This window comes from Schistocerca cancellata, chromosome 1 (assembly GCF_023864275.1).
Source record: "Schistocerca cancellata isolate TAMUIC-IGC-003103 chromosome 1, iqSchCanc2.1, whole genome shotgun sequence".
NCBI lineage: Eukaryota > Metazoa > Arthropoda > Insecta > Orthoptera > Acrididae > Schistocerca > Schistocerca cancellata.
Genome location: NC_064626.1, coordinates 509,782,361 through 509,790,607, shown reverse-complemented (window position 1 = coordinate 509,790,607; position 8,247 = coordinate 509,782,361). Strand labels below are relative to the sequence as shown.

General features: G+C 45.6%; 1 non-coding gene across 1 annotated transcript; it reads left to right on the top strand.

Moving 5' to 3' along the window:
* Window positions 1–2,595: 2,595 nt before the first annotated feature.
* On the top strand, window positions 2,596–2,669 carry Trnat-ugu (transfer RNA threonine (anticodon UGU)). Its single transcript has one exon. It is a non-coding gene; the product is annotated as a tRNA-Thr (tRNA).
* Window positions 2,670–8,247: the final 5,578 nt, after the last annotated feature.

Sequence of the window (8,247 nt, the reverse complement as noted above, 5' to 3'; positions counted from 1 at the left end):
GTTTTGTGAACCATAATTACTGTTGTCATCGCTCAAATCACCCGCATCACTGATACTCTCATCCAATATACCCAATATTGCTACAGGATTATTACGTAAATTCGTCATTTTTGGTGTTCTAACACACCCTTCGTCCATTGGAGTGAATTAGAACATGAAAACGAAACAGTAGCCAACAGATGTCAAAACACTTCAGTACACAAAATACGGCGGTGAGAAGTTTGTGTCGGGCGATGCCAGACATGCGAGTCTAATGCAATATTTACGCGGTCGCGGCTGCCTCGCCGGTAGAATGCTAGGGGTTAACAGTTAGGAGGGTTACTTAACTACTCATGATAGTAGCTAATTTTTATAACCCAGCACAGAGTTTACAACATTAACGAAAAATCACTGGATGCGCAGGTTGTGTTACTAATCAAACAACAGGTCGAAGATTCGTGCTGCCTAAAACTATGCAGTTTCCATGTTCGAGCGAGGGGAGTCACAGTAGCAATACCGTTCCGAATCAGATAACCAGACTATATCGAGGTAGACAACTATCTGTAACTTGGAAGTCACTTGCCCTCTACAAATCACCCGTAGGCGAGGGATGCACAGCTCTGTCACAATAGGAGCGCGATATGCGCGGAGCGTGACCAATCCTTATTGCCGTCTCCGTACGCGGAGCCACCGGCCAGGGCGCGTGTGGCCGGCCTAATTCACAGCGTCATTATGCTCGTCGCTGGTCGTTGGGCCACCGTACAACAGGGCGTCGGCGTGAAACGCCGTCACGGCGATCGCAAGCCGCCTCCTGGCGTCGCTTCCGGGCACGTTTATTGCCGCTGCCCATATTTCACCGGCACGCGTTCAGCGCCGCCCGCTTCCGAAGACGACACCGAGACGAAAGCAAACCGCCGCGCGACGCGATCCCAATTACGAACAGTCGCTCGCGACGGCTTGCCTTTTGGAACGTGAGGTGTCAGAAGAACGCGATCAGCACTCTCTACGACGTACAACGGTTTTCTGTACCGTCTCCCACTGTTGTTTGTAGAGCTCTCTGTGACACTACCACACAAACTAAAAATACCCGTGAAGAATCATGTAGCACTTCCCTCAAACCTGATTTGTTTCATAACGTCTGAAGTTCCAGGCTACTGCAGGAGTCGTATACGAAATGGTCCCATGTTAACCAATATACTCTGAATGTTGAGCTCTGGAACACGTGAAGGTGCACCGACACTGTATGTCATCACATCTGCCACAAATAGTCGTCATCTTTCCAGCTTTACAGAGCGAGCAGTTTGGCATCCTCCACATTCTATGATCAAGTGTGGATGTCCAACGCATTTGTTGCCTTCTCGTCGTTTCACTGTCCAGAAACCACTCTCCTTAAATGGTTCAAATGGCTCTGAGCACTATGGGACTTAACAGCTGTGGTCATCAGTCCCCTAGAACTTAGAACTACTTAAACCTAACTAACCTAAGGACATCACACACATCCATGCCCGAGGCAGGATTCGAACCTGCGACCGTAGCAGTCGCACGGTTCCGGACTGCGTACTTAGAACCGCGAGACCACCGCGGCCGGCTCTCCTTAAACGCTTACGACAGTAGCATACTGTGAGGGCTTGGGCTCAGATTTTTCTAGTTGCAGGATAGAAAAGTGTGGAGTATGGTGGTGAAGGCCGATTGGGACTCTATCTGCTAATGAAACAGTATTAGCAAGACATACAGTATATTTCTTTTAGTTAAGCATTAAAATTTAATAATATTCTCCACAGCAGCAATGAGGAAAATTATGAACATAGAATATACAGAGTGGAACGCGCTGAAGTATGTTCCCAGCAGATTCTAGAGTCCATACCCGGGTAAACTCCAGAAGCTGTGCACGTGATGTAGATAGTAGTGCAGAGTTACGCCATGGCCTCTCCTCCAAACGCAGGCCCTGGGCGCCGGTATCTGCCCACAGATGCATGTCAAGGGCAGCAGCCTTTCGCTCACTTCCAGGATACAGCAACAGGTTAACGATGCACCATACACCATCAGTTCGGCTCTCAACAAAGTCAGAGATAGTAGTCTCCAACTTCTCTTCAGTGGATGAGATGTTGGCTGCTCACAGTGACCAGATTCGATAGAACAGGTAAGTAACAATAAATGATAATTAATTGAAACCCTCAGCTGCCGACAGGTGTTGTTGACATACCACGATGGTGATAGCTGAAAATGTGTGCCCCTACCGGCATTCGAGCCCGCGATCTCCTGCTTACATGGCAGACGCTCCATCCATCTGAGCCACCGAGGACACAGATGAATAGTGCGACTGCAGGGACTTATCCCTTGCACGCTTCCCGTGAGACCCACATTCTTTCGAGAACAGTTACTATCCTCATATAGTTAAATGGCTACCCGGCCATTGATCTTCGTCTGTGCGAATGCGCACAGGTTGCCCGAACTCTTACGGGAATCGTCATCTTAGTTGGCGCGAGTATTGAGTGGATGGGCAAATACGAGTATCTATTAGGAACTTTATGTATGTAGATTGTGGACAGTTGGGAGTGTAGGTCTTACGGGAAGCGTGCAAGCGATAAGTCTCTGCAGTCGCGCTATTCATCTGTGTCCTCGGTGGCTCAGATGGACAGAGCGTCTGCCATGTAAGCAGGAGATCCCGGGTTCGAGTCCCGGTCGGGGCCACCATTTCAGCTGTCCCCCATCGAGGTATATCAACAACACCTTTCGGCAGCTTAGGGTTTCGATTAATTATCAATTATTCTAGGGAAGCTGCACGTTCATCAATGGTATCTGTTCTTTCGAGAACAGTTACTACCTTCATACATAGGTAAGTAACAGTCTCGAAGGCAGAAATCATCAGGTGATTGGTCGGTAACATGTCACGGGCTCAGCATCATAGTTGGGTCACTGACACTGAGTAACATATAGGCTTGGAAGCATGAGTGTTTATTACCGTCTGTCAGAGTTAAACACGTTCTGTCTGGATGAGGATGACCACATCTGTCCATGTTTCCTGAGCTCCCCATAGGTCTTCGCTGCACAGTGGTGGCTTTCAGGACTTCAATTTGATGCTTTTCTGCCATGTCAGTGGACTGATAGACATTTTTATGAAACATCTTCTCATTCTTGGAGCACTGTGATGTGCTGTTAGAATGACGTTATGATCAGTCCTCATTGACGTCATGTTGCTGATAAAATGATTCAGATTTCTCGCTCGAGGGGGTGAAGCAACAGATTCCAGAGTGCGCCATATTATTTGCAGTATCAGCTGTTTGCCTTCTTGTCATACTGATTGCTACATGGCGCGTCGGCCTGGTGTAGCTTGAATTCGTGCTGGCTGGAGAAATGGAGAGCACTTTAAGAAAATTTTGCATTTGCCCCCTGATATCTTTCTGCCGCGCATTAATACTAACAGCCCATTAGCAGTGCTTTTCCTGACACGCTCATACCCAGGTGCCAGGTCGTAAAGAGCTGCCCTTTGTCAGAGCCCTTATATCAGTGGATTTCCCCAGTTGGTGCCAGTATCGTCGCCAGATTGCTTCGTTTTTCCATGCTTCACTTCTACTTGTAGTACTTTATTCACTGAGTCACGAGCCCACAACATCAGCAAGTGGCATTCAATCTCGCTGAGGCCAGCCGTGATAATATTTTGGCTCATTAGTAGTATATTGCACAGTTACACGTTTTTCAAAAAGATATCGCACTTTAGAAATTCTTCCAATCCATGTGTGGCATACAGCAAACCAGTGCTTAACATTATTGGTTAAAAACAATCTTGGTTGCAATTTTAGTTTTTTTTTTTGTTTTTCAACGACGCGTTTCGCCTTATTTAGGCATCTTCAGGTTATCTTTTCTAGATGGACGCGAGAGGCACCAAGATCTGCATAATGCGTTCCCGTTCACAGGAGCGAGTGACAGTAAGATGGGGGCTCAGGTAGTAAGCATTAACGTGAACGCGTTAGGCAGATCTTGGTGCCTCTCGCGTCCATCTAGAAAAGATAACCTGAAAATGCCTAAATAAGCGAAATGCGTCGTTGAGAAATAAAAAATAAAATAAAATTGCGACCAAGACTGTTTTTAATCAATATAGATAGCGCACTTGTATTTGTTAGGGTCAGCCGATCACACGGCAGCAGATGACTAGCGACTGGCAGGAGACTCCGCCGTACTCTGACTCATGAAGTACTCGTACAGTGGGATTACCTTGCAGTGCAGGGCAATCGGGAAGGAAAGCAGTTAGGCGTTTTTCGGGCTGTAGTTTCAAAATTTGATTAGGTTCCGCGACTTAACACATGGTCATGGATTCGATGCTTCTTCCATGACTGAGCAGACTTCGTCGTTTCCTTACTTTTTTATGTGTCTTTCTGACACTATTTGGCTAATCACTGCACGCATTTATGGATAGGTATTTTCAAAAATGACCTTTTGAGACGATGGTCACTCCCGTCCCACTTGTTCCTTGCGAACTTTGCCAAACTTGTCTATCTCTAATTTTCAATATTCCAATGTTCATAATTGATAGTTCCTCTCACTTTGTAATTTATTGCCCTCTTTATGCCACACCAGTCTACCTCTGTTTCAAGTGCGTTTCAATGCTCATGATTGGTAGTTCCTCTCACTTTGTAATTTTCTGCTCGCGTTAATGTGTAATTGAATTTTTTATTATACATGTTCTTACGAGCAATGGCCGGGAAGCGAGCTCGTGCCAGCTACATGGCATGCGAACATGCCACATGCCTACCGAAACAGCGTCCTTACTTTATGGTATTAAAGGCACTTATAAAAATTCAAAGTATTTTCTCTAGAATTTTCGAGAATTGTATCGGACTGCTATAAATGATTCGTATTTGAGTTCTGAATTTCACGTACAATAAAAGAAAAAGACTAAAAAATCTGATTGCCGTTTGGTATTTGAGCTGATAGTTGGCGAGGAACGATCTGTCTCTCGATCGGTCCACCCGGTACAGATCATTACAGCAGCCAAAAGGCTTCTTAACTCAGTTAGCGTCTTGCAAGCCAGTCTCTACGAGTAGTTTCGATCGTTCTATTTTTTCTCCACTTTAAACAGTGGCTAGACTGGATTGTGAAAATATTGGACTGTGTAAAAATTGGGACATTGTACGGGCGCTGATGAACGCGCAGTTGAGCGCCCCACAAACCAAACATCATCATCATTCACTTTAAAACTTTGCGTAGGATATCTGTACCCATGCAGCCTTCGCATTCTTTCTTCTTGGGTCGCACTGCTCTAGTATAGCGTAGAGGCTCTTTTTGTTACACATCTTAATTTCTGCAGTGCCCCGATCCAGATCTAAGGTGCTCGTTTAGAAAGACCACTCCTGATAGATATCGATGCCTCCAATGCTCAATGTATTGTCACTGTCAGTTCTTCTGCTTCGCCATCGACATCATCAGCCAGCGATGGACTTCCCGGACACTGAAACACCCTTCTCATTTTTTATAAGTTAGCCTTTCTGATGTTGTATTTCGCCCTATACACAAATTTTCAATGATGTCTCGGATTTTCCTTCCAGCGATGGAATTATGTTGATGGTAATAATGTAACGAGTCGAAGCTATTCCGCTCTCAGCCTTAGAGCCTTTCACACGGCGCACCGCTGCCATGTTCGCTACAGTGAGTCTGTTTTTGATGATGCTCTGATACTCCCTTCCTTCGTAGGTCGGCGGATTGCAAAGTGTGTTCAATACCTGTAAGTGTAATGCCATAATGGTTTCTTCTAGCTGCTTTCCACAGCCATCAGTCAGGCAGTTATGCCACAATACTGACTTCGCATTTACATCGAAGGCGTTCGTAAGAGGCTTAATTCGTCTTAGATGACTGATATCCTTTAGCCGTAGTCTTCGATCTCACCAGTAAAAGAAAACACTTGGAAACCAGGTTGGGACTGTTTTTCCAGTTAACAGATTACACTGTTCATAACCTGTGCTGGAACTTGGGTAAATCTTTATGAGCCGAAGTCCAAGTGTCAGAGCATTCGGTGGAAACACTCGAATCGCCAATCCGTTAGAAATTTGTAAGGCAACGGTCAGGGAGAATGTGATGTTAACTACCTTTTTGAATGCCATTGATCAAATTTTCTGTGATTTTCTTGAAGGAACAACGCTTTACCAAGAGCCTATACTACTAAGACATGATGGAGAACAAAGCCAAGCTTTCGTTGAAGAGGAATGTCTGGGATGGCAGAGGTAAAGACTGCTTCTTGTTCAAGTCAACAGTCGACCTCGTACGGTACACTTGACGCTGGATACAATTGGGAAAGTGGTTACGGAGAATCTATCTAACTTCCTCACAGCCCAGCCCTCGCCCGTTTGGCTTTGTATCACTTTGGTCCGTTGCACCATTTTCGATTAGAACGGAAAGATAAAGAATAAAGTGCAAAACTAACTTCGAGATCAACATATGGAATTCATCACTCAGGGGATGACAAGATTCGTGAGAGGATGAGACCAGTGCACAGAAGTTGGCGGGAATTCGCTGGAAAAACAGTCAAATAATTGTTTTAATTTAATTAATCACTCGTACATCTACATCTGTACTGAACAAACAACCTTACAGTGTACAGTGGAGGGTACGTCTTGTACCAGTATCATATCACCTTTCTCTGTTTTCCTCCGGATGAGCCCTGATTCCTCCGATTATCTTATGTGCGTCATCTCTCGCCAAGTATGGGGAGGAAATACAACGTTTCTCTACTCTTCATCGAGGGTGCGCTCTAGCAATTGAAAACACTTCACTTATAGCGTCTGCCACTCGAATTCGTGTCTGCTAAACAGTCCCATTACGAAACATCGCGCTCTTTCTTCGATATTTTCTATTTCTTCAACTAACATAACCCGATAAAGGGTCCCGAACAGATGAGCAACACTCAAAAACAGGTTTTAATTATCTTGTAAGTCACTCCTTTGGTAAATCAATTACATTTCCTTAACGTAGACTCTAAAACAAGAAAGGAAAACACGCAGCACGAAGGAATTACACGATTGGGACGGAAATCGGTAGATGTGATGAACATGTACAGACAGAGAAATGATTACACTTCCAGAAAAATTGGATGAATTATTCAAGAGAAATATGAGCAAGTCAATAACGTTTTGGACCAGCTGTGATCCTTATAAAAGCAGTTATTCGGCTTGGAGTAAGAATAGTTGGATACCTCCCTGAGGGATATCATGCCAAATTCTGTCCAATCTGCACGTTACATCGCTAAAATCCCGATATGGTTGGATGGTTCTACCCATAACGCTCCAAACTTTCTTAATTGGGCAGAGATCTGGTGACCTCGCTGGCCGAGGTATGGTTTGACAAGCACGAAGAGAAGCAGTAGAAAGTGCTGGTGGGCATTTTCGTGCCAAAATGTAAGCTCAAACTTGCTTGCCACGAAGGGCAACAAAACGGGGCGTAGAATATCGTCGAAGTACCACTGTGTTGTAAGGGTCCCAAGGATAACAACTAAAGGGGCCCTGTTTTCAAAACTAACGACACACCGGACTATTACTCTTGATTTTTGGGCCGTATGATGAGTGACAGTCAGGCTGGTATCCCACAGCTGTCCGGGGCGTCTGCAAATACGCCTTCGCTGGTCATTGCGGCTCAGTTTGAAGCAGGACTCGTCAGAGAACGCAGTTCTACCCTAATGAGACTCCAGGCCGAAGACGGGTCTGGAGACTCGCCAGACAGCGGTGGGATACCGACCTGAGTCGTCCGCCATACGGCCTCACAGCCAGGAGTGGTGACCTGGGGTGCCATTTCTCTTCGTAGCAGGACCCCTTTGGTTGTCTTCCGCGCCAACCCTACAACACAGCGAGACGTCGACGATATTCTGTGCCCTGTTTTGTTATTCTTCATGGCAAGCCACCCTGGGCTTATATTTCAGCAAGATAATGCCCGCCCGCATACAACGAGAGTTTCTACTGCTTGTTATCGTGCCTGCCAAACCCTGTTTGGGCTAGCAACGCCGCCGGATCTCGCCCCAACTGAGAACGTTTGGAGCATTATGGGCAAGGCTCTCCGTCCAGCCCGTGATTTTGACTATTTAACGCGCCATATGGACAGAACTTTGCACGGTATCCCCCAGGAGGACAACCAACAGCTATATCGATCAATGACAAGCCGAATAACTTCTCGAATAAGTGCTATAGGTGGACCCGTGCGATACTGGCTTACTCAAACTCTTGCTGCTGAATAAGTCGTCCAATTTTTCTGGAATTGTAATTTTTTGTGTATAGATATACAGAATAT